At 53.6% G+C, this 26,531-nt stretch overlaps 1 protein-coding gene across 1 annotated transcript in view; it reads left to right on the top strand.

Moving 5' to 3' along the window:
* Nucleotides 1–26,531, top strand: part of PLXNA1 (plexin A1) — a 115,438-nt gene that overhangs the window by 22,325 nt on the left and 66,582 nt on the right. The window lies entirely within an intron of this gene.

Here is a 26,531-nt window from a genome sequence, read left to right as displayed (position 1 = left end):
CATATGTTCTTCTTGCTCTGCCCCTGTTCCCCCATGACCCCTGACAGATCCGCCTGTGCCCCTGACTATTAGGAGCGTTTCTGGGGCATGGGCAACACACGTTGGGATGGGGGGCATGATGGACCGGTCCTCTTTAGCCCCACACCTTCTACTTGTCTTTCTGCAGTCCTTGGAGGGTGCACAGCGGCAGCAGGGCTGTCGGGATGGAGGCAGCTCATCCTCCCTTCCCGATCAATAGGGATCCAGAGGGACTGGTGTCATATTGCAGCCGGCTTCTCCTGCCGCTGGGCTCCAGATGGGAGCTTTTAGATGGTGATGGGAAGGGAGGAGCACGTGGGAGGAGGGTTCAAAAAGCCACAGTGACAGTGTTACACCTCTGGTTCCTCAGTTACCTAGAGGGGCTGATGGTTGGTTTTTAGATGGCGAATTGGATTTTTTCTTCTAACTTTTTTCAGTTTTTCCCTGGTCTTTGCACCTTCAGAGCCATTTGGAAGGGGTTAACTAGTGTGGGTGCTTGGTTGGTGTGTGGGCTGCATGCTGCAGCCATGACTGCAGCCAGAACTCGATGCCCAAGTGTGGTTTGAGCATCCTCCCTCCCTGCAGGGCTTTCTCAAGCTTTGTTTTTTCCTAGTTCTGAACTTGGTGCTCCAAAGAGCTGGTGAGGCTCTCTGGCTCTGCAGGGCATGAGGACATGGAGCTGATGAGACTCAAGAGATGGGTCTCAGTCCTGTCTCAGTGCTGGGATGCTATGTAGATTTTATAGGCTTATCCTGCCTGGAGCCCCTAGATCCCCTGGTGTTGCAGAGCTCTCTAACGGGAGCACTTTGCAGGCTCCAAGTCCTGCACCACGAGGTCCTCTCCTTGTCCCTGCAGTGACCTTGAGGTGGGCAGCCCAGCCCTCCTGCGGCAGGGGCTGCCTGGCTGCCCGGCAAAGCGCTGCCTCAGCAGCTACCTGATCCTGCTGCCTGGCTGCCAGGGCCGGAGGCAGGGGAGGGCGAGGAGGGGCTGCTGACCTGTCTTTGAGTGGAACCAATGTGTCGCCGGCCAGCGGATGCGATACCTGGCAGGGGTTCAGCAGAGTGTAGCCAAGGTGGCTCCTCCAGGCAGAGAGGATGTGTGTGGGAGGGTGCAACCTTCAGCAGTGGTTGCAATCCCTCTGCTTTTAAACTGTTGGTGTTTCCCACCGTGCCCTTGGCAAACACCCACACTAGGCTTGGTGCAGCCGGCCGTCCCCCCAGCCCTTTCCAGAAGCCCTGGTATCTCCTCTGGGAGAGGAAGGGCTGCACTGACAGCTGGGTGCCTCCCTCCCCACCCCCAGGAGCCCTGTAATGGATGCTGCTCTGCTGAGGGGCACCGATCTCGCCATCTGGGCCGGGGTAAGGTCAGGCCAGAGTCACTGCCGCGTCTGGCTTTTCCTTGGATGGCAGCTCCCATGCCCAGCATTTGTCCAGACTGTTGCGTGCAGACACAGCCTCCCTTTGTCCCCCCCAAAAAGCCACGCGAGCCTGTGGGTGCCCTGCAGCCTCTCCCCAGCCCTGCCACCAACAGTTGCTGTCAGGAGGGCAGGGTGCTGGGCAGCACCTGCTGCCACCACAGCTGCAGAGAGACCCTGACTTTGAGGGGGTGGAAGGATCTTGCAGGCAATGTCAGATTTGCAAAACTGTCTGTGGGACAGGGGCTGTGGGCTGGGATGTGGAGGCACTGGGGGATGGAGATCACAACCTCTGGGATGCTGAGCGGGTTGCAGCAGCAGAACCAGTGAGAGCCCAATCTCAGCTTGTCCTGCAACACTACCAGGCAGGCGGTTATCTTTGGCTGATCCCAAGTTATGTGGAGAGGCCAGTCTTGGAAAGCCCTCGGTCCCACGTGCTCGCTGTTCTCCGTGCCAGCAGTCATGGGACTGGGGCACTCGGGGAATTCCAGCCATGCCCAGGTGAACAATACAGGGATGGGTTCCAGCACTGCTGGAGCTGGCACTGACCCATTTCCTCTGTACTCCTGAGCTGGCATGGCAGGGACCTGGCCTTGCACCCTATAGTCTGAGGGTGCTGTGGATGGGGAAGTGACATGGGGACGTGAGCTATGAGCAAGCTGCAGCAGGAATGTCAGGGGATGTTTTTGGAAGGGAAATGAAGCTTGTGTCCTAATGCTTGGTTTTTTCCTGGAAACCACCTGTCCTCAATTGGCAATGTTTTTATTGGGCAGTTATAATTTTCCCAGGTTGTATTTTCTTTTTTTCGGGTGGATAGGAAGCTGTGTGTATGATTGCAATGGGAGGGCTCAGTCATGTGCTGGAAAGGCACATTTGACACTGCACCCGTGTCAGCTCTTGAGCTGTGTATACCAAAGTCTTGATTTTGGGTGTGCTTGAAGTGTTGTATGGAGAGAGGGAAGAAGGGTGATACTGAATAGGGTGTGCTGAAGATGGTGCAACCCCCTCCCAGTAGCTGCACCGTGCTGGGCTGGCGGCTGGAAGCTGGAGCAGTGGGACGTTCTGGGAGGTGCAGTACAGACCCGGCTGCCCTCCTTCACTGCCATCTGCTCCTCGTTATGCAAACACAGCATGGCCTTGGGGCTCTGCTGAGCTCAGTGTAGCCCTCGTGGGTTGACCCAGTTTTGGGTGCTGTCTGGTTATTTTTGGGGGGATGAGCTGAGTTCCTCTCCCAAAGCAGCTGGTGGCTCCCTGCCCACAGCTGTCCCTGGCTGCTGCAGAACAGGGAGGCTGTGAGCTGTCCCTCCCTGCCACAGCCCTACAGGAGATACCCAGCACCAGTGGGGATCCAGGCACTGGAGATCCCTAAGGCAGGTGTGGTTACAGGACAGTGCAGCCAGCGCATCCCAGCCAGGATAGCATCGGACTACGCATCCCTTGCAGCCAGCTGAGCTCTCATTTTTTGAGGATTATCTGTCTTCCCCATCACCACTGCAGTCCCTGTAGCTCCCTGTTCTGTCCTGGAACTGGCTGGCCTTGGGCATGAACGCATCGTGTCTCCGTTGGGAATCTGCTCCCTGCCTGGGGCTTGTGCTTGCCACGGCTTGTTTATCCTCTCCCACAGAAAGCACAGCTGAACTGGGCCTATGTCTGGCTGCTTTGATTTCACTGCTTTGATAATAATAATACAACTAATACTACTAATAAGAAACTCTTCACACTAAGTGGGTCATCTCCATTCCTAACAGCAGGACATGGTGCTCCTCTCCTGGCCTGGAGAGGGTTGAGGGGCTCCCCTGCAGCTCCCTGTCCTGTGGGCAGGGAGATGATGGTGTTTGGTGGAGCAGATTTGGCAGCCTATGGAGGCAGCCCCCTTGAGCTCTCTCAAAGCTTTGGATTAAGAATGCCTCAGTGTGTTCACAACCCTTGGTGTGTCTGGACAGAAAATAGGTGCTGTGGGGAGAGGGAGTTGCTGACCAGGGCCTTTTTGGGATTTCCCTGTTGCTTGCTGGCTCCCTTCTATCACAAAAGCCCCCATGTGCTGGCTTCCTGGGTATGATGCATGACCTGATCATGGTCCACGTGAGCTGAGAGAAGAAGCTGTCAGGCTCCCCTCCCACCCTGCCTGTCCCTGTCCCTGTCCCCACAGACCCTTTCACATCACCCTCTGCTTGGTGCTCAGGGTAAGCAGCTCTGCTGAAAAGGGGCCCTTTGTGTCTCACTCGTGAAATCCGGCTCCCGGAGTGTGCGGGAAGGCTTGGCCCGCCTCGTGACCCTGCTGCTGCCTACCCTACTTACTGCCGGTGCCTTGGCTGGCTTTTCTTTTGGGGTGTGTGTGGGGGGACACAGGACAGATTTGGGGCATGAACCCTGCCCTGGCCCTGGCAGTGTCAGCCGGTGACCCTTGAGGACTCCCCAGGCATCGACCCCTGCGCAGCCCCTGGAAATGCCCTCCTGCCCGTGCTGCTGCCTCTTCCCAGCTGGCTGCCCAGCACAAGGGCCTTTTGTTCCTCCTGCCTCTTCCCTATGCCCTCTCCTGCTCCGTCCCCATCCCATCCTCTGGACACCCATAGCCCCCTCCTCACACGCTTACAGCCCCCGTGGGTGCCGGTGCTCAGCCCGTGAGGGAGATGCGCTCCTCGGAGCGTGCGCCCACGCCTCTCCCCAATCAATGGCAATAATTTTATTGGCATGACAAGGTAGCCGACGGTTGCCAAAGTGAATCCATCAAATACCTCTTGGCGGCTCCCCGCCCCCTCGAGAGCTCTCGCTGGAGTCGTTAAGCTGTTTTAATCAAGGTGGAGGCTGGAGAGTGTTAAGTGGATGGGGTGGTGGGGAGGGGGCGGCGGAGCCTTCCCGTCCCCTTGCTCGTGGCAGGGAGAGCTCGGCATCGCCCCATTGCTGCTCAGCAGGAAGGGGCCCCGCTCGCCGGCGTTGGGCTTTGTTGTGCCGCCCGGCTCTGAACAGGATGTCTCATTGTTGGAGGAAACAATTAGAAATTCATGGTGAACCGCTGGCCTCTGGGATCTGCCGGGGCCGAGAGGCCGTGGCTCTAGGCAGCTGCCAGCTTCGTCCTGGGGTGACTCCTGGAGGGGAATGCCACTGGGGTTCCTGCTCCTGCCTCGTGCAGGATGGATGGGGAAGAACATTTCCAGGCTCCTGGTGCTCCAAGGGATGCTCCAGCATCCTCATACAGCCTTGGGAAAGGAGAGGAGGTGTCAGGGGACTCGCTGCCCTCGAAGCCTTCTCCCCCCAGCCTCCGTGCCCTCAGGCTTTTTGACTCACAAGCCACAACTCTCTCTTCTTTCCCCCCATCTGCTCCGCTCTCAGTGCAAAGCCGGCAGGTGAGCGAGGCCTGGGAGCCTGGCGCCTGGCCAGCCGGGAGGCAGCAGCAGCAGCCAGCCCTACTCCAACCTTTGCTGCCGAAAGTGCTGACGGTGCACGTCTCGCCTTCCCTGGCGCCGGGCGCCCGCAGGCAGCCGTGTGCCTCACCCCCATCCATCAGCCCGCTCCGGCTGCTCTGGAGCTGCCACGGAACGCAGCGTGGCTGCTGGACTTTACCCGTGTCAGGCAAGGTGACTTTTGGGCAGCAGAGCTTTGTGAAAGCCGGAGGAGGCTCAGGGATGAAGGTGGATACCGAAGACCCTGTGACTTCCAAAGGGCTACTGGGTGCAAACCTGGCTTCTGTAATCGCTCTGCGAGGGGGTTTGGGGCAAAAGGCTGCTTGGCAATCCCTCGGGACAAGTTGGTACTGCCCTGCAGGGTATGCTCAGGAGCTGGCAGGTGCCAGCCAAACACGGCAGCATCACCTTCACAGCTGCTCCCTGCAGACCGTCCTGTGGCCTGGCAGGGACTGCCACCCTGGAAGTATTGTGGAAATAAGGCTGGGAAAGGAAAAAGCAAGAGCCCGTGGGGGCTTGTGACTGTGTGCCTCGCTGCTCCTGCCCCTGTTGTTGCAGGGCTCTGTAAGGCATTGATGGCCATGGTTTTGCAGTGGTGGGAGAACAAGGCACATGAGCGATCTTTGGGGTCGTTGATGGGGATGCTGAGCCCCCATAAATGTTTGGGCCACATTCATTGGGGGCTGTTATTAGGAAAAGGGGTGTGTTGGCTGGCTGGGAGCATGCAGTGCCAGCAGTGAGCAGTGGGTTTTCCCTCCTAGCCGGTTGGTTTGGTTGCTGAAGCGTGAAGCTGCTGAGCATTTTCTTCTGCGCCTCCCTGGTCCTGAACGCAGGGCTGTGGCCTCTGTCTGTGCCCTCTATTCTGCTGGGAAGAGCGGGAGCACGACTCTTGCTTTGGATTGTGCCTCCTGCTGGGGACCTCTGTGGTGGCCTCAAAGGGACAGGGCAGGGGGAAAAGCCACCCCATTAAAATGGAAATGAGCTGGGAGGGCCCAGCTCTGTTGGATCCCTCCTGTTGGAGCCATTGTGCCTATTCACTGGCTAACTTTCACAAACACTGACTAATTTTGGCTTTTCAGGTGGGAGAATGGCCCCTACTTCCCACCAGAGGCAGCAAGGGAGGATGGCTTGGCTCATCAGGAAGGCAGCAGTTTGGGAGGCAGGGACTGTCGGTGTGCCTGGTGTGAAGGGGCAGTGCTGGTGTCCTGCTTCGCCTTTGTGCAGGCCCATTAACCCAGATTTAATGGTGCCTGAGGAATTTGCCCTCAGCCCCTGGCCTGCTGGAGGAGGGAGGATGTGTGCTTAGCAGGAACTCAGGCAGCCCCAGTGTTGTCTGGGTCTCTGCGTGTTCCAGCCCTGCCTCAGGTAGAGACATGATTGCGGGGAAGGTCAGACATCCCCATGAACTGACCTCCCTGCTTTTCCCTTCTGGGCTAGGAGGAAAATCCATCATAGATCAAGAGCAAGGTGGAGGTGTGGTATGGCACTTGGGGATGCAGGATGTAGACTCCAGCTGCCCCTTAGTGGCTGCTGGATCCTGTAATCCATCTCTGAGACTTTGATACATGGGTGGTCATTTGTCTCCAAGTCCAGGTGGGGATGGTGTCAGTCCCAGGCTGCTTGGAAGAGCTGCTGTTTGGTCCCTTGTCCCCTGCCCTGGTTAATTAATTACAGGCTTTCCTGAAGTGGGACAGGAGAACGGATGCTAATGGCAGGCTGGTGCTGATGGGGAAGGCAGCTGAAAGGTGTCCCATGGGGTTGGCATTGTGGGGTGAAATAGGAATAGAGGAGCTGGTGTGGGTACTGGGTAGTGGTGAGGGTGCAGGCCCCTGGGACAACATCCCTGTTTCTCTCCGGTGCTTTCCCTGGATGACCTGTGCTGCCAGAGCTGATCCTGGCACCTCCCTGCTCTTTGTGTACCCATGGACCAGCTGCCAGCACGAAACCTCCCCGTGGCAGTGAGAGCAATTGTCTACATGGGAAGCAAGTGGGAAAGTTTTATTTAATGGATGCTTAGTTCTTTTAATGCCATTTAGCAGCTGGAGAGAAGGAAGAGAGGCAGTGCTGTGTGACAAGCCGGCTCTCTGCAGTCAGAGAATGGGCTGAAGTAGTGGGGAGCATCCCTACAGTCTGGCAGAGAAAGGCAGGATAATGTCATAGTGCTTTAATTTGTCCACGCTTTGTGCTCTTGAGGGCAGCATCGTTTGGTAGCTTTGTGCTGGGACACATCTGGCATGACCGGGGTGCTCAGCCCTGGGATGCAAGGAGGGGTTCTGCTGGTAGAGCAGGTGCTGGGGGAAGCAGCTCCTTCCCACCATAATCCCTGTATGGGCAAAGGAAACAACGCCGGGCTGAAAAAAGCCGGTGTGGTTTTTATTAGCTACAACCCTAATGATGTATTTTGGATTGCTCTCCTGCATGGATAAAAATTACCAGTCCTTGAATGAAGGGGAAATAAAAAAGTCTCTCTGACCTTGAAGCTGTTCGTTCACTTGTCTTCATTTCATTCCCCTTGGCTGGGGATGCAGGTCAGTTTTGGGCGCTATTTATAGTCCGCTTCATTTGGTAGTTTTCTTTACAAAGCGAAAGGTTGTCACCTTTGTTTCTGATACTGCAGAGAGGAGCTGCTCTAGGGAAAAGGAAGAATAAATGAGAAATTTCTCAGAGTGTTCCTGTATGCGGCAAAGCTTTGTAATCTGGAAAGATCAAAAAGCCCTGGACTGCCAACCTGAGCTCCTTGTGTGGAGGTAGTCAGGGTCCATGGTGCCTTGAGAGATATGGGGTGATGCTTTTCTGTGCTGGCCAGTGGCTGCTGGGGCTGATCAGAGCCTTTATTTGCACCAAAACAGAGATAGTTTCCCTTTCCAGGCAGCTTGGCTCATGTCTCCACATCTGGCATGGTTGGCTTTTATTGAAACAACATGTGGGCTTGATTCTTCCCTTCTCCCACCCCCATGAAGGAAGCTGTGGATGTGTTGTCCATCTTCACTGAAGCCACGTGTCCACAAGAGCTCGACTGCTGGAGTTGAATCCCCTGCCTGTGCCTGCATCTCCTCCTTCAGCCCTCTCCCTGACAGACAGAATCGTTGAAACAACAAATGTTGCCATAATTTAATTTTCAGGCAAACAATAGTCCGGGGACAATGTTAAATTCATGAAACTGGCTTAATGCGATGACATTTAATGAAGCAATTTGTGCACTAGCGTGGCTGTGCATGGCTCTGGAGTACTGAGGATGCTGCTCCACCCTGCTGGGCACTCCCTCTTTGGGATTAGACTGGGAAAGGTTGGTGCTCCAGGGTAAAAGAGGGGGGTTGTCCCACTGCTCTCCAGGCTGTGTGTGCTCCTGTGGTGCAGCTTTCCCATGCTGCTCCCTGATGCTGCTGCAGTGTGGGCTGGGAGCCGGTGGGTCCAAGCTCCGTGGTTTGGCCTGAAGGGAAGGGTTGATGAGAAAGTTTTGGAGCAGGAGAGGACTTGTCCTCTGCAGCCTCTGCTTTCCTTGGACTTTTCCTCCCTGTGTCTGGAGCCCTGGAAAGGTTTTTTGCCCCCCCCACCCCCTCCCTTAGTGGGCCGGATCTGGATCAAAGCCCCAAACCCTGTAGCACCCCATCTCCCATGCATGCAGTGCTGGCTCTTCTCTCCAGGGCCACCCTGGGTTGCAGTATCCCATGCATGCTAAGAGGCTGTTCCCTTTGGAGCAAGAATTAGGAATTGTGCTGCACTGGAAGAGCACAGGCTTGGCTTTAGGGGGCTTACAGTTCATAAAAGCAGGTGAGAAGAGGCAGTTTGGAGGGTGGAGAGACTGGCTGCTTGCTCCAGGGATGGATTGGATTTGTGCCATGCCACCAGCATCCCTTGGGCATCCTGGCACCAGCAACATGTGGGCTTCTGCTGTGTCCCAGGAGAGGGTTCCCTGCTGTTTTTTCCTCCCCTTGATTGACAGAGCCCTGTAGATCTTAATTATGTGCTGGCATCCACAGAGCAAACGTGGTGCTGCTATAGCTGGAGGCTTAACGCTGGCAATGCTGCTCCATGGGCAGGCAGCTCCCAAGGTAAGGGGTTTCCTTGCCTTTCTAGGGACAACTTGTAGTCCTTGCTGGATATGATGGACCTCTGGAGCTGTGGGAGTGGGAGTTGGACTAGTCACAGGTGAAGTTGTTAAATGTACATGAGATTTTGGTGTGGTGTTCTTCAGTGGAGCTCAGGGAGGAGGGAGCTGGAGACGCACTGATGTCACTTCCGTGGAGAGCCCCATGTCATGTTTCCCACCTTGAAGGACACAGTATCCATATGTATCCAGCAGGGCTTTTCCAACCTGCAGTCCTCCCTGTACCTCTTGCATCCTCCCAGCCCTCCCAGCAGCAACCCCAATCGAAACCTGAGCTCCACCAAACTCATGTCACTGCTGATGCTCCTCCCAAGCAGGATTTAAAACTAAATTTTTGTTGAAAGACAGCCAAATCCTTCTGAACATGGATTTCAGGCTCATCAGAGGTGCTTGTGGGCAAGCTTGAGGTCTGTAGGGCAGTTTGCAGTCCTGCTGATCTTGGAGGCTGGGTCAGCACCTGGCTGTTCTCTGGTTCCCCTGACTTTTTGCTTTCTGTTAACAATGGTCAAAAATTAATTGGTAGTTGTTGAGCAGAATGCAACTGAAAAAATTAATGGAGGAAAATATGATGCAGTTTGATGTGTGCAAGCATGTGTGTCTCTCTCTTTCTACATATGTATTTATTTTTCTTTGAAAGTTTCCAGAAATAGGTCTGTGTCTTGGCCAGGGTGGCTGCATCTGTAATTAGTTAAGGAAAGTGGGTGTCTTGGTGACAGCCACACAGATTTCACTGCTCAGCATCCCTGGTGAGGATGTTGGGATGTGGGACCTTGGAGGCATCTAGTACTGGCAGCTTCCTTGGCAGAGGGAGGGGAGCCGCCTCTGCCCCCTGGATGGAAACACTGGATTGTGTTGGGCTTACTGCCACCAGCCCTGGTTTCCTGGGGGAGGGTGATGCTTGTGATGGTTTATTTGAGAACCAAGCCAAGTCCTTTATAAAGACCCAAACCCCTGAAAACTGCACCTTGCATGCATGGCTCCTGCCAGCTGATCCAGACCCTGTGTGAGGGATGGGAACTTCCCAAACTCAATTCTCCCTTTATTTCTCCAGGATTACTCTGTGTTGCCCTCCTTCTCTTTCTGGTATGTTTATGAACCTCAAGGGATCTTGTTTTTATGCTCAACGCTCAAAATTAAAGATGTGTTGCCAGTAGGTGAGATAAACACTCCCTGTCTCAGCTGGGGGTTTCCTTCCTGCCTCTCCTTCCCTCCTCACCTCTGACGGTGGGAAAGTGTGAGCCTGTGGCTGGAGCACGTAACCTGGGAATGAGATTCCTGGGCTCTCCCAGGGGGATGAGTCAGCTTTGATGCAGGATGTGTGAGCTTTGGCTTCTTCCTCCAGTGGCTTCTTATTTTAAAAGAGGGCAAAAAATTGCTGCCTTTGGCATGGAGATGGAGGAGCAGGGAATGGGGAGCGGTAAATGTCCTTGCTCGAGTTTCAAAGCGTGGTTCGCCTTGGTGGCTACGGGCACGCCACGCCGTGTAGTGATGTGATGCTGCTGCCCATCTGCAGGTGTGCTCCTCAAACTGTGGTAACTCGGTTGTATGGCAGCATCAGCATTTCTGGCTGGAGGCCGTGGCAGGGCTGGCACAGCCTGGGTTGGCACCCACCACCTGTGGTCCCTGCTGGATTTTGCTTGGTGTGCCTTGAGCACCTCCCTCTGTCCCCCTGCTCTTTAGCCACTTATCCCAGAGATGGAGCCCATCTGTGTCCCACCCTTCATGGAGTCCAGCATCACGACTTGCCTTCCCTTCTGCAGCCTCATCCTTCCAGACCTCATGCAGCTGAGGTTGTCCTTCCCCATTGCCTGCTTACCTGGGATACTGAAAGGAGACTGGGCTTTGTTTTGGACGTGAAGGTGATGAAGAGCATCCAAACAGCTCTGGTACTCCCTGAGACCTTATCTGCCCAGGTGGCTGTTGATGCCTCCCTCCTGGCATGGAAGAATCCCACTCACCTCTGCTTGGCTTTGGTTTCCCCTTTCATGTGCTGTCACACTTGTGAGCATCCTCACCACTGTGCTATGAAAGCCTTGGGTAGAAACCCAGCCCAAATCTCCAAGTACAGGATTTTTTGGCTGAGACTTGGCCCACTGTGCATTTCTGAGTTGAGCCAGAGGTGACACCTCATACCTGAGGACCAGAGGTATTTTTGCTGTATCTAATAAGCTCCAAGTCTTGCCCTCAGTGTCCCTTCCATGGGTGGCAGCTCACACTGGTCAAGGCTGTTGAGTCAAAATTGTTGTTTTCGACCCCTCTAACCTCCCAAATTCTGTTTATGCTCGAGACTAGGGAGAAACAGAGAGAGAGTGAACGTTTTTTAAATAGCTTGCGAGTTTCTGGTGTTGTTTTTCATCAGGAAAATGATAGTTGTATAGAGGCAATTAATTGGAGGAAAAGTTTCTGGTAATAAATGTCAAGAATGTTTCAAGAATGGTTTGGATAAAATACACTTTTTTTAAAGCCTCCCAGCAAAACAAAAGCCTTACCCTATTTTGAACCTTGCCAAAGAGAAACAACTACAAAACTTCAATTTTCTTTTTAATTTTCATCTTTTTTTTTTTTTTTGGTTTTTTTTTGGTTTTTTTTTTTTTTTTGTTTGAGTGTGTAACGTTTAAGTGCTTTTTTTCCTGCTCAGCCTGTGCTCCTTAAACAAAAGCATGTGTTTTCCTGGCGTGGCTCCCTCGAGGCAGCTCTGGTGGAGGGGAGGGCAGGGGCTGGGGAGGTGATGGCTGCACAAGTCCAGGCAAGTCCTGGTTTTTGGCAGGAACTGGAGTTCTCCCTTTTTTTGGGGCGGGGGAAAGGGAGGTGGTGATGAATTGTGGTCAGTTCCCTTCTCCTGCCTACATTTCCCAGTTCTTCTTTGTGCCAGCCATGGGTGGTGATGCCTGCAGCCAAAAGGAGGAGCAATCCTGAGACTTGTGGAGTACTTTGATATCCTGGGGCAGAAGGTGATAAAGGAAAGAATGAAAGCTTCAGAGTGATGTTAGAGCCTTGGCTGCCTCTCCCGGAGCAGCCATGCCTGCGGCTTGTGGGCTGTCAGTAACCCTGCTGTGCCTCTTGCTCCCTAGAGCTTGGGGAGTTGGCATGGCAAAACTGACATTTTATGGGGGAGGTGATTTCCTGGTGGAGGTGTCTGTTTCTGTGCGTGCTCTGAAACATCCCTGGGGTGCTGTGGCTGTGTGAACCTGCCAGGGAGCTCTGCACGCCCCGGAGAAGCCGAACCCTGCTGCGTGCTGCCTTCCAGCCACAGCCATACCTTTGGTCCCAGCTGTGGGGTTCAGTGCTGGTGTGTTTTTCATAAAGGCTCTTAATCACATACAGGATGTTTCTGTTTGTTCAAGCCATGAAATCACACAAACAACCCACCCCCAGTTTGGCTTTCGCAGAGCATCAGCTGCTCGACCCAAGTCCTCGGCAGAGCCGGAGCAATCCTCCCCTCTCCTCCTCCAGCTCTCGGCCCAGCAGTGTGGCCAGAGCGCGCCTTTCATGTTGTGGACATGCCCTGGAAAGCCGCCCGGCGCTGGGGACGGGATTACATCGGGGTTGGGAGCTGGGGCTGACTCATCACTGGGGTGCTTGGCCACGGCAGCATCAGCAGCATCTCGCAGGAGCCAGGAGAAAAGCTTGGAGACCTCGAGACGGGACCAGCCCTGAATTCTGGGGGCTTGGTTGCAGGCAGGCAGGCTGCACATGAGGCATGGTCCCCCCCAGACCCTCTCCTAAGAGGAGCATGGTGGTTTTTTGGGTGGGTGGGAGGTGGGTTGCAGGCGTCTTCTTGTTCCTGGGTGCTGGGGTTTTATATTTTTGCATTACTCCAAGTACTCAGTCCTGGATGGGGACATCACAAACCTGCCACTGCATCATCATCATCTTTTGCTTGGGGTTTTGTCCTTCAGGGTATTAAGCAGAAGGAGAAGAGGAATGCGTCAGGGTGGATTGAAATAAAAAAAAACACCCTGACTTTTCTCACTCCTGTTGCGTGCATTGGTCCCATGGCTGCTGTTTCCATGGTAAAGCAGCGGGCCTGTAACCCAGCCCGCCCCGTGCTCCTCAGCATTTGGAGGAGCAAAAATCCTCGGAGATGACAAGAATAATTTAACGAGCCATTAACGAGAGTGGGGGAAAACAGTGGAGGAGCTGGAGCAGGGTCGGGGTGGGGGCGAGGGGAGGCAGGGCTGGCTTTTGGCAGGGAGAGGGTCACGTTGGCAGCCTGCTCGCCTTGCCTTCGATGTGTTATGAAGTTTTGGAGGTTGCTTGAAAAGTGTCTGGGGAGTGGTGGCGAGCCAAGCGGGCTGCGGGCCAGCTCACAGCTAAACATGTTGTTGTGTAAAATTGCAGTCAATTAATTTAAGACCTGCCAATTTCAACTGCAAAGCGCTAGGAGGTTCTGTCAAGTTTTCAATGGGATAAAAAGGGGGAAAGGGGGATTAGTTTTCAGCACTTGGACGGGCAAATAGTGATCCTCTGCCCAAGCCTGCAAAGCACCTCCTCCTCTCTGCTTCTTTTGCTTGTGGTAAACTCAGCCTTCACTGGTGTTAAAAGTCCTTCTGGTGCGTGCTGTCGGGGCTGAAATGGCTGAAGGATGTCAGACAGAGCCTGATGATCTGCTGGTGACCATTTCAGGGCTTGAGGAAGCACTGGCTGCAGGGGGATGACACACTCCCCTGTGACTTTGCAGTATTCCTCCTCCATAGTCTGTGGGGAGTATCCCCTCTCCGGTGTTCCCAAAGTGGTCTTCCCCAGAGTTACTGATTCCTGCAAGCCTGCAGGTCCTTGGCATGCTGGGTGGTACACTGACTGTCTGAAATAGAGGAGGAGCTGGAAAATGCTCAGGGCAGGCCCAAGAGGTGCCCTACATCCCCCTGTGTGCAGCCCTGGAGGTCAATCCTCACTCACAATGAGGTGCATAGGCTGGTACTCACCGTACAAGACAGCCTGCCCCAGAGAGCTGATGGCCAGGTGGGCACAGTGTCTGAACCCCAAAGAGGCTTATTCCCCCCATTTCATGGTGGCAGTGGGGCAGTGCTGCTCTGCACAGAGCCCCTCTTTCTGGCAGTGCCCTCCTTCCAGTTATCCTCTTGTGCTGCAGGAGCACAGCACCCCCAGTAATGGGACCTGGGCTGAAAACTTGGCTGAGGTTTTGCTCTCTTTATGGCAACTTTAATTTGAAAAGTGTTTTCTGGGTTCTGGTGGCATGTGTGTTTGTATGTGCATCTGCAAGCTGTTTTTTTTTTTTTTTCCCTTCCTTTTTATTTTTTTCTTCTTTTACAGCTTAATGAAACTTCTGAGAAAGTGCAGCTCTGCTGTGAGTAAGAGTCATGAGACTGGTGGGGCGAGCTGGCTTTGGCTTGCTGAGGGTTGAGCTCCTTCTTGGGGCTGCTTGAGCCTGAGACTTCTGCCTCAGCTCTTCCCTGTTCTTATCCCAGCTTGCTTTTCCATCCACAAACACACTGTACCTTAGATTTACACACATATGTTCATGCATCTTTCATTCCTGTGGCCTTACACCTGGGCTTTTGCTGTCACCTCTGCCATCACGGCTCTATGTCCCCAGGACATGATCTCCAAGCACTCTTGCTTTCTATTTTGTCATCAAAGGGTGTAAATCCACTTCTCCCACACTCCTGGGGCTCAGAACCAGCTGCGTACCCCACCATGGCCATGGGTTTGTGCTTTTCTGAGCAAGGGCTTTGTGCTTTTCTGTGCAAGGCTTTGCTCAGTCCTGTGTGTGTGACGGAGCTGCTGCATGTCCCTGCAGGGCTGCAGACTGGCTGCTCCTCCTTGCTGGCAGGAGAGGGGATTTGGAGGCAGGTCCCTCTAGAGCCAGGCTCTGCTGCTTAGGCACTGCTGTCTGCGGACTTCCCCAGAATATATTAAGCGTAATTTCCTCCTGCTTCACCGGAAGCTTGTTAATATTTCACCGGGGCACGGGGGCAGACTGCAAAGCCCACGCTTCAAAGGAGGGCAGCTTTCAGCAGCTCTGGGGTTAGCTTTTGGTTTTCCCAGCTCTTGCTATAACTCGTTCTGTGGTTTTGAAAATAGGTAAAAAAACCCCAACCACCCAGCTGAGGAGAAAGCCCAGGCAAAGCCCACCAGGCATGCCTGTCCCTGCTTGCTGAGCCAGGCTGTGGCTCTTCTGTCTGCTCAGCTCCACTCTTCCTGCACTGACATTTGGGGAAAAAACCTGTAAATTCATGTCTGGATGCTTTGTGAGCTCACTTGGGTTTGAAATGGCTGGGAGGAACCCAGTGCAGCCTGGATGTGCCCTACTGCTGCCAGCATGGCTTGTGGGAGGGCTGAGGTGGGTTCCCCTTCCATGAGAGGAGATTTTTGGAAATGACTTTTAGGGAATTACTTTTGCTTGATCCTGGACTCCACAAATCGGAGCAGGATTGGCCCTCCAGGAGCAATAACAGAAGAATTACTGCATTGCATGGGCGTCTTTATGTGTTTTTTAAACTGTGCCTCCTAATTATAAATAATGGCTGCGATATGAGATATGATTATGATGGATGGTGATTCTGTATTCCGTGTGCATTAGTGGCTTTAACCTTGCCGGGGTAATTATGTCTCATTTCAAATTCTGATACTATTTATTTGAGGTAGGGGACTGGGAATTTAATTTCTACTGCTTTGTCTTTTAGTATTATTATTATTTGAAAAGGATACCTTTGCAAAATTGTTTTTTAATCATTCCCTCCAGTTGGCAGCACCAGTTTATTAATATTTTCAGTGCCCATGTGGGGCTGTTTTGGAAATGTTTGTAAAGGTAGATGTTTTGGGGGAATGTGAAGCTGAGGGCTGATGTATAGGAGAGGAGCTATTCCTGCAAGACACCAGTGTGCACCCCACAACTTCAGTCTTCCCAGAGCAGACTGGCTGCTGCTGACCCACATGTCTGCCAGCCTGAGCTCCCTCCTCACATGAGGTCCCTGGAGGTCCAGGAAGGGCTGGGCCATCGTCCTGCCCACCCCTCACCATCTTCGATGGCACGTTTAATTAAAAACCGCATCAACCCGAAGATTGTGCACGTGGTCCTTAATCAGTTTGAAGTCTCTGTGAGAATAAAGTAATTATACTACTCGTTTGGTTACAGTAATTAAAACTTTAATTAACATCATTTCCCACCCCTTGGCCTCCCTTTACAGATATTCAGGCATGTGATGGGTGTCTGCCAGGGTTGCATCTTGGGATAAAGCTGTTTATGCTTCTGCCTGTCCCCATCTCTGTTCCCTCCAGCACGAGGCTGGTAAGGTCCAGCTATTCTTGACCCCGGCCCAGCTCTCTCCAGGCTGCCAAGTGTCAGCTGCATTCCTGTCTGGGAATGTTCCATGGCCAAGGTGCTGGCAAGTCCTGGTGGGTAGCAGCTCCACTTGATGTCCCCTGTAAGCACTGGGAATGGTGGAGAGGGTGGTAGGTGTTCCTTGAAGATCTTCTGAGAACTTAGTTTTGAATGTGGCATGTGGTTTGGTCTGGTCTTAGCAAAAGCTGAGCTTTCAGAGAGCAGCCCTGCATTCCCAGGAGAAACTTGTTAAGGAGACAGCCAGGCTTTTAATTTCTCATTGCATGGACCTGCAAGAGCTGAGGTCACAATGATTTGTGCTATCACACCTGGAAAGCTCAGGGTGGGCTCCAGCCTCTCTGCACCCCATTTTGCCCCCCTGGGTAAAATGTGGCCACGGCACCCTGTGGTCAGTGATGGGCTCTGTGTTGGCCAACAGGACCCTGTGCTCCCCGAGAGCCTGCAGAAGGGATTGCTGCCTGTGGCAGCAGGGCAGGGAGTTCTGCATTGGTTCCAAAGGAAATCCACGCTGTGTAAAACCTGAGCTCTTAAATATCTTGAGCAGCATCCTTAGGGAAAGCAATCTCTGTATTTAAATCTTCTCAATCTCTCCTTCGAAATTGCTATGATGCAGACTGAAGGGTCTAATTTCCATCCTGGTTTTCAACAGGGAGGCCACTGCAGACAAGTGGTTTTCTTTGCTCTGAGTTCTGCATGGTGGGGAGCCATAGCCCCATAGCTTTCCCTTGGCTTTTTGGAAATGTATAGAAGGGTCTAGTGTAGCCAGGGACGTGGCTCTCTGCACTGGAAATAGTGTAGGAGGGCCAGAAGTTTAGAGTATGGGAATGAAATTTTAAAATGTGAGCAGAAAGGAAGATCAGGGAATTTAGCATCAAGAGCTCAAGCTGGAGTGAGTGAGAGGGTCTAAGTCTATTTCAAGCAAAATATTTGCAGGCACTCTGGTGTGCTCAGTGTGAAGCCAGGCTTAGCTGGCTGTTATCACCAGGATCACTGGCCATGGAATGTTGGAGGATTTCTTCTTTAATCTTGAAAGTGTTTGTGTTTGGAGCAGGGACTGTTTTATGAGGAAAGGCAGGACCTGGAGTTTTGATCATGGCATGTTGATAGTGGAGATGTTGATCAGAAAAGTTCAAGAAAAAGTGTGGCTGTAACTTTCTGTCTTCTGATGACATGGGTTTCATTCTCATGGAGTGCATCAGGTAATGTATGATTTTGTCAATGAGTCTGTAAGAGACTCTGCATGCCCAGTCATGCTGCCTGTGCTGGCTCTTAATATTTAATGTCACTGTGCCCTGTGATATTTAGACCCTGATTGTTTATTGCTTATCAGCTTCTCCCGGACAGTCTGGTGTGATTTGCCCATGGAGATAAAACACCAGGACAGCCCAGAGGTGCAGTAAAAAGAGGACTGATGGGTAGGAAGGGATCAAAGCTGATGTTAAATGGCTGAAGCTGAGCCCGCCGTGCCATCGGTGTTGTCCTTCTCCCTGTGTGGAGGTGAATGTGCAGTGGATTTTGTTCCTGTTATAGTCCCCTTGCTGCAGGAAATGGCTTTTGGCTCTCATGCCATGGAAATAGTGGCTGGTGCACTTATGTGGTTGGAGCTGAATGAGTGGGGGGCTGAGATGGGGATGCAGAAGGTATTGGAGTCTGATGGATGGGTTAATCCAGACATGAGCCATTGTGCCTGCTCAGGCAGCCCCACTGGTTGACTGGTGCTGAATCTGTGTGTGGGGCTGCTGGGGTGGGAGGGGAGCTGACCAGGGGGAGTAACCTGAAACAGATCCCCTCTTGGGGTATGCCTCTCTCCAGCCCCCACTCTGTGGGCTTTTCCTGCCACTGGCTCCTCTGTTTGCAAGGCCAAAGCCCCTGCCTAGTCCTCAGGCAGCTCCTCTCTCACTGCTATGTTGTTTAGGGACCAGGAAGGAAACAGCTATTTTCCTGGAGCTGGAGGAGGGATCCAGCTGATCTCCAGCTGTGCTGCAGCCCTGGGAGCTGATACTTCCTCCCTGACATGTCCCTGGTGAAGGTCTGTTACCCCCTCCCTGCCTTTTTTCCCTGGAAATGGGGTGGTCCACTTTCCTGTTCTCAGGGAGCAAGGCTTTGAGCCCTGGCCACAGGCAAAGACTTTGCTGGTCTATTGCTCCATGTCCCAAGTGGGCAGGATGGTGAGGATGGTGGGACAAGCCTTTGGCATTCATGTTGAAATTTTCTTGGTCTGGTTGCATATCTGGGCAGAAGCTGAGGGAAGCTCAGGAAAGAAGGTTTGTGCTGACCTGTTGAGTAGAGCAGCTCATTAAGAGGTAAATAATTTGCATCTGCAGAATAAATAGCAAATTCTAAGCTATGGAGAGGCTGGGGCTGGTGGCTCTGGGTCTGCTCCGCTTGCTGTGATGGGCTGTGTGTGAAGGGGGACCAGTAGCCAAGGGTTTGGGCTGGTCGCCATGTGATCTCTGGAGGAGCCAGTGCCTTGGCAGTGGAAGAGATGGCTTTTGTCTTGAAAACTCAGTATTGAGTCTTTCAGGTGAGAGCTTTCTCCCCAGGGCCTTCTCTGGAAGGTTTAGGTATTAACTCACCCCAGACTGGTCACGTGCAGTCTGAGTCCTGTGGGAGCTGGGAGGGTGACACATTGCCATGGCTTCATTCATGCCTTTCATGCCTGGGGCCTGCTGGGACTCTTGGGATGCCTGCAGTAATTAATGAACAGGAGAAAAAATAATCCAGTATTTCTGTGATGTGCTCTGCCCTTCACTGCTGTCACCCAGGACTTTATTTTTACATGGAAAAGAACAGTGGGATGCAGAGAGGAGATCCCTGTTGCATTTTGCTTTGTGCTATTCCTGCCCTTACCTTCCATTTTGCAAGGCTAAAATTCCTTCTCCATCTGTTACTGGGCTTTCCTACCTCCAGACCTCCCTCCTTTCTTCCCAAGGCTTGAGAAAAAGCAGGATTTTCTTACCTGCCTGTGCTCCTCTCCCTTGCAAGGGACATTTCTTTGGTGGGATGTGGTGCTGGGGTTTCACAGGGTATTTGTGCTGGAATGGGCACAGGCACTGTGTTGCTGGAGGCATAGCTCTGTCGCTCCCTCCCCAGGGAACTGATGCCCTGGCAGCTGCCATGCTGCCCCCAGGGACACCCTGGAATTCCTGTCAGTTCTCTTCAGCCTCAGGGGCAGAGCCCTTGCGTGGTGTCCAGATCGTGCAGGGCTGGTGGCTGCACGAACGCTCTGTGCAGAGGTTAAGTTGCATCACTGTTGCTTGGCCGAGGGTCAGCAAAGACTGCCACCTTGCCAGGTCATAGCATCGCATGGAGGGGTCCCTGGGGTCCCCCATCCCCCTTCCCTTGTGCCACTCAACAGCTGCCAGTGCCTCCTGCCTGGTCCCTGGAAGCCCCAGGGCAGTGCCTGCCCATTGATTTGCTTGTTGGGGGCCCCCTCTGACTGCCTCAGCCCTGAGCAATGCTGATTGGGAAATAATTGCAATAATAATAGAGATATTTTGCTCCTGAGTGACTAGACAATATGAACTGGGCTCTGAGCCAGGAGGGTTTTGAAGGGCAAAGCTGAGAAATCAATGGCTCAAGACTGCGGGAGCTGCTGTGGGCCTGGGGGCTGGCAGGGATGGGGATGGGACCTAGGGCTTTATTTGGGATGAAAGTGGGCCAGCTGCCTTAACCCATCACACATTGTGTGGCTCCCAGTGGGAGCCTGTAATTCCTCCTGCCACTTCATTGTGACTTCGCCATCCATCAGTCCCGCCTCCACTTGGGTTTGACTCTGCCAAAGGTGCTTCCCCTGTGCATTATCCTGGCACTTGCTCCCTCTTTCCAGCAGTTCAGTTTTGGTACATAGAGATGAGAAGGATTTTTCTGACATTGTCTTAATTCTGTCAAAATTGCTGGAACAGTGTGTTGGGCTGTACTTCCCATCCTGCTGATGGAGAAATGCTGTCAGACCTGGTCAGGAGAGATTTTGGGAAGGTTTGCAGATGGTGAGCAGGGAGCTGGTCAGTCCTGTGCTGTGCTGCGTGGGCTGGTGCTGGTGTAACTGGCTCTGCTGAGCCCACTTAGCATGGTGGAGCACCACTTGTGTGGGTGGCTGAACAAGAGGAAAAGATGGAAATGAGTTTAAATGAAAGGAAAAGGTGGTTGAGAAGTTCTGGGGAAGGTGTTGCTGTGTTTTGGGGGCCTGCTCAGCAGGGTTGCTGCCCTGCCTCCTTCTCTCTTCTCTTTCCTATGGCAAACCCCGGTGCTTCACTCAGTTCCCACCCCACCTCCCAGAGAGGTGCGGTGAGTGTGTCTGTCCTCAGCCCATCTGGCTGAACTCAGGATCCTGCCTAAGGATGGCACATTGGCAGTAACACGAGCTTTGAAACCAGCTGGCTGAACCTGTGCCACATCTGCCAGTGTCGCTGAGGTGCTGCATTTGTTGCTGAGCATTTGAGCATAGATTTAGATTAAGTATCTCCTTGTTTTTTGCTTTATTGTACCAATATGATTAAAGTCCTAATATTCTCCAACTCAGGGTGATGTTGGGCCCAGGACAAAAGCCTGGCTTGTACTCATCTTTGTCAAGTGAATGGGTTTCACTGAATGGAATTTCAGCTTACCTTGCTCCTCGGCAGGTTAGTGATGAGGCAGGAGCCTCCCAGCCCTGTGTGAGCGATCAGTGAAGCCTTCTCTTGCAGGGGAGGTCGAGAGGACAGAACCCAGCTCTGCCAGATCCGAGCAGCCCGCAGCTGCCTGCCCGTCTGGCGGGAGGTGTGTGTCTGCTCCTGGTGCATTCCTGTGCAGGCAGCTGCCGGGATGGCAGGGAAGGGGCTGGCAGCCGGCTGGGGGAGCAGGGGGAGCGCTGGGAGCCGGGGTGTCAGCTGCCAGGCTACCCCGCATAGCTGGGATGTTTCTGTGGGGCCCATCCTGTCATCAGCCCTGGGACAAGCCCCTGCAAGATGCATCCCCACAGCCCTGCCCGCGGCCCTGCTGCTGGCTGTCCCTACCCTTCCACTGGTGTCCGGCTCCTGCCCCGTGGCACAGAGCACCCATAGGGTTAGCCCTGGTAAAGCGTGGCTGAGGCACTCCTAATGGCAAATTCCTGGTTATCTGAGCAAAGCCAGAGGCAAATCCTCACCACCCTGGACACCAAAGTTTGGTAACCTGAAATACAGTGGGAGGGAGCAGGAGCCACTGCCTTGACCTCCCTGCTCTTGACACCCAGCATGCCAGTGTCCCCTTCTCCAGCTCCCAAGGCTCCCAAGGCTGTGTCCATGGCATAGATGATGCCATGGCCCTGCACCTGCTCCTGTCACTGTCTTTTGCTGCACCTTTCTGGGTGAAGGGAAGAAGAGAGTGTGTCTCCTTAGAGCAGCTGATCCAGAAATTTAATTTAAATCCTTTCCCTTCCTTTGGAAACTGGAGAGGGGCGTGTGCATCGCAGCTGCTTGTCCTGGGGAGAGACATGTGGAGGGGCAGCTGGTGTCCCTGTCCCCACATTCTTACTGCCTTGGGGTGAACCCAGGCCATCTGCTAAGAGGGGCTATGCAGGCTGACCCCCCAAGGCCATCCCTTTCCCCATAAGTCCCCCTGGCTGGACATGGGATGTGCCTTTTCCTGCTGTAGGCTTGTCAGCGTGGTGTTGTGTGACACTATGCAGCAGCTGTTGCCTCTGCCCGGTGTGGCCAGGCTGCGTAGGCCCTCTGTTGCCTCTGGGAGGTGGCCACATGGCTTGCAAGGACAGCTCTGCCAGGACCCACTCCTGGTTATATTTGGCCTATCCTATGCCTTTTGGGTGGATGGTGCCAAAATCAAAGCAGAATGTTGGGGGTGTTCACACAGCCCTGCTCTCAGGGAGGGGACATTTGCACCTGCTGATTTGGGTGTAGGAGCCTGGTTCTTCCATGGTGCCTGAGCCGCAAGCACCAATGGCCTTGGGAGGGGAAGGTTTCACTCCTGGGGCTGTACTCTGCCCTCCACCCATGACAAAGCATCTTCCTCCTCCCAACTCAGCGATGTGCTACAGAGCTGCTCACTGGTAAGATGACGGGGCAGGAGGGGACCAGGACATGGGCACAGGTAGGGCAGGGTCCTCTTTCCAGCATCCTCTCCTACTCCAGGGACAGCCATGTCTTGTCCCTGCCTGTTTAATCTCTGTCCCCAATGGAGATCACTGGGGCTGGGGAACTCTGTGCTTCCCTCAGCGTGTGTTGAGAGGGAAGAGGGAAGGCTTTGAAATGCACTCCCATAAATAAGCCTTTCTTTCGCGTTGCCTGTCAGTACCGTGCGAGCCCCGTGGAACTGGAAAGGGTCCCCGTGAAAAGGCTGCCGAGTGTGTTTCAGGCAGATAAGTCCCTGCCTTTGAAGTGTGGCAGGCGGGCAAAAGCGCCCTCCTCTTGTAGCTGCTGCCAGCCGCTGCGAATTAATCACAGCCCTGCACAGATAAGAGTACAAAGCCTGACTGAGCACTTCTCCTGCCCGGAGGAGGGGTCTGCGGGGGACCGCTGGGGACCCAGGATGGAGGCTGGAGAGCCTGGAGGTGGGGAGATGTAAGGCTGGGGTGGGAGTGCCTGTGGGAAGACTGGCTGTGGGGCAATGCAGAGCCCCCTCTTCCTGGTGCTGGGCTTAGGTGTGTCCCCTGTGAGACCGGGTCTCTTGGGGGCCTTCTCCGTGGGCCCCCAAAAATGTGGGTTTGGTCCTGTGAGGAGCCAGTGGCCCACCCAGACACCTCCAAGACCCCACAGACCTCTGCTGGCATGTGTTAAATCCAAAAGCAGCCTTGGCATGTCTGCAGCTGCCTTCCCTCTCCAGCTGTGCTTCCTCCCTCTCCACCTGGTGTCCCTGGCCCAGACTGAGCTGTAAAGCCCTGTCCTCCTCTGGACCTGCTGCCAGCACTGGGTGGGTGCCAGGTCATGGCTGCTGTCCCGCGTTCCTCACATTGCCTGTCTTTCCAAAAGTTGGCTCTGGGGAGATTCTCCTCTCTGCCTCGTGCCCATTGCTGGTGCTGTAAGAATGTTGGGAGATGCTTCTCCTGGCGGTTGGCTGATCAGCAGTGGTTATGGCAGTGGGGAAGTGCCTCCTTACCTGGACAAGCCTGAAGGACACCTTGCCTGGGGGAGAAGCATGCTGCCATGGAAGGAGCTGTTTTCTTAGCGAGGCGACGTGCTTGCCTCCCTCAAAGCCTTGTATGGGATGGCAGCTCCTTTCTCCAGCCAAGACAAAGCCATCCCCAGGAACCATCTCTGGGTCTCTTGGGAGAGGACTTTGCATTTGTCCAGCTGGGTTGTGCAGTGTGCAGTCACTCATTACACCGGGGTCACCAGGGGTTGGGGCATTGCCCCCCATCCTTTCCCTCATCCTTCCTTTGACAGGGTTCTCAGCTTCTGGGGGTGCAGCTCCTAAACCCCTCTTAGAGTGAAGTTATGCTGGGTGTTGGCCCCATGGGGCTGGGCTCATTGTTTGAGTGGGGAGGGTGTGCACATGGGTTTCTGGCAGAGCAGCCCCTGGGCTTGCTTTGAGATGATTCACCCAAGCAGGGAGTTTATAATTTCATGCCTCTGGCCCTCCCCATGTACTTAACAAGGCAGCAGCCCTTCAAGCCGACCCTCACTCCTGCTCCTGTGCCTCAGTACAGCCCCGGGAGCTGGCTGCCCCTTGGGGCTCCTGCAGCTCCTGGGAGGAGGCACCACCACCGAGTTGCTGCCTGAAGCCAGCCCGAGGCAGGCAGAAGTGAGGGCAGGAATCCTGAGCAAGAAATTAGTGTGAGTAATTATTAGTATTGGGTAATTATATCAGCGTCAGGATGAGGAGAAAGGTTAATATGTTTATTTATTTATTTATTTATGGTAAATGTCTTTTCCCCTGGGTGGGAAGGCAGCCAGGGTGGGCAGGAAGGAGAGTGTTTCTGAAGGGGTCTGCTCTGATTAAACTGCATCCTCTCCCCCTTTTCCTGCTCCCAGCTACTCTGGCTGCAGGGAGGGGGGAGGAAAACGGCCCCTTCCAGTGTCTGTAAGAGATGGAAGGCTACTTGTGCATTCCTGGTGCATTCCTTGTGCTGCTCCACCATGCTATAGTCCTTACCCTGCTGGCCAGGATGGGTTGGTTCATGTTGGGCTAATCCTGCTGGAAAGAACCTGATGCTGGATTTCCACCTCTGTCTGCACAGCAGTGGGTACTCTGGGCAGTTGGGTCCTGTTTGGCATGGGGGAGTCTGGGGTCTATCTGCAACACAGGTTGCTCATGGAAGTTGTGGATGCCTCATCCCCAGGAGTGTTCAAGCCAGGTTGGATGGGGCTTTGAGCAACATGGTATAATGGAACCCGGGAATTGGAACAGAGGTGTTAGAACCAGATGAACTATAAGCTTCCTTCCACCCAAACCTTTCTGTGATTCTATGATCTCATGCTGGAGAGGAGTGTTAGGATGCATTTTCCTGCCACGAGCTAAGTCACAGTCTCCCTCTGTGCCCTGCACTTTGGTCAACCAGAAAACATCTTGATTACCAAGTCTTCCAAATTTAATTTTCCTGATTCCCAAACACGCCTACAGGTTATCCTTAACAGGGGGAGAGGTGCTAGAGAGAAGGGTTCTTGTCTGTGCATGGCCCACCAGAACATCCTGATGTGTGTCAGTCTGGGATCCAGCCCCTTTTGACTACTGAGAGTATTTTTAGGTTCTTCCTGGAGCCTCAAATTAACTGGAAGTGCTTCATGTCTGTTGTTTTTTTAATACATCTCTTTCTCTTTCCCAGCACTGCACAGTGCAATAATGTAATGGGGAAATTACCCCGCTAGTTAAAAATTACTGCCAGTGTGACATGCAGCCATAGATCTATTTTAGAACCAGGGTAAAACTGTATCGATTATTCTGTGCCGCAACTGCGGCCCATAAAAGGATTGGAAAGGTGCGTTTGTCACTCTGCCATAGTGAGGTGGGGAGGTGGTGCCTTGCTGGGCAGTGGAAGGGGTGCTCCCTGTTACTCTCCTCCAGAGAGCTGGCTTGGGAAGGACTTTGTAGGGGAGAAACTGAGAGCTGGCAGGGGAGCAGCTTATGAGGAGACGTGGGGAGGCAGGGTTGTGCTCTGGGGCTGATGCTGGGTACCACTGAGCAAGGGACTCTGCTGGGCAGGGCTGCCACATGGCCCTGTACTACAGGTGTCTTGGGCTTGACCTCCTCTGATCTGTTTGGAGTAGGAACAAACATGGTCCTAGACCTGGGCAGAAAGATACCCCTGCCAGACAGGCAGGCAGAGGCTTTAGCACCCCTGGGTTCCCCAGCATACAGTGGTACCAAGGGCAAGGCTGAGTGGGAGCAGAGTCTGTGCAGGGGTCTAGCAAAGGATGCTGAGGAGAGGTGGAATACCAGGACAGTTTTTTAGGTTATGGTGAAGGCTCTTCAGTCCTGTGGAAGGAGGTACAGGGGGTTTTTGGCTGTGCCGTGAGCTCCCAAGAGTTAGCCTGGCCCTGCAAGCCCAGTTGTCACATCCCTGGGGAGAGGGCAGCCCCTTTGCTCACTGCTATGCAGGACTCATCTCTCTCTGGTTGCTCAGGGGTCTCTTTCTTAATTAAATACATTTGTTTTGTAAAACTGCCTAAAAATAATCCGGGGCTGGTGCATGCAGGAGGCTGGCAGTGAATCAAAGGCGCCGCTCTAATTAAACGGGCCCCGGTTTGTTTGTGAGCCGCATACATTTCCATGCTAATCAGCTGCACACCGGGATCCTGCTTTCCCAGCCCCTATCCTCCTGATTGGGAACTGGGCAAATGCTGGCAGCAATTTACTGCAGGAGCGGGCGAGGTGGTCAGGATGCTGAGGTGGCTGCCGTGGGGGCACAAGGGGTGGTCATGGATGTGCTGGGCTGTGGGATTGGGTGTGATAATCAGGGCAGGGCTGTGGGATGCATTTTGTTGGGGGGTGCTTCCAAGCAGCCAATTTGCCCCTCTCCTGTGGGGGGATCCTGAGTCCTGCGGATGGGAATGCTGGACCAGGTTTCTGTGTGTGCCAGCAGCAGCATGGAGATAATCACAGGTAGAGTTTGCTCCATCTTGCTGAGCATGATGCTTCACTGTCTGCTGCTGGGATTTTTGCAGAATGTATGCCTGGTGTGGCTCCCATCCCATCCCATCCCATCCCATCCCATCCCATCCCATCCCATCCCATCCTCTGAGCATTTCTCTGGCACTGTCCCCCTTGAGGCTGTCCCATGCCTGAATCTGATGCTATTATCACAAGTAATAGCATGAACACAAAGTGCTTCTGGCTCGTGGAGGTGCCAGTCAGGGTATGCCAAGTGGCAGA

The sequence above is a fragment of the Vidua macroura genome, chromosome 13 (assembly GCF_024509145.1).
Source record: "Vidua macroura isolate BioBank_ID:100142 chromosome 13, ASM2450914v1, whole genome shotgun sequence".
Classification (NCBI taxonomy): Eukaryota; Metazoa; Chordata; class Aves; order Passeriformes; family Viduidae; genus Vidua; species Vidua macroura.
The sequence above is the reverse complement of the archived record's forward strand: the minus strand, read 5'-3'. Positions and strand labels throughout refer to the sequence as shown.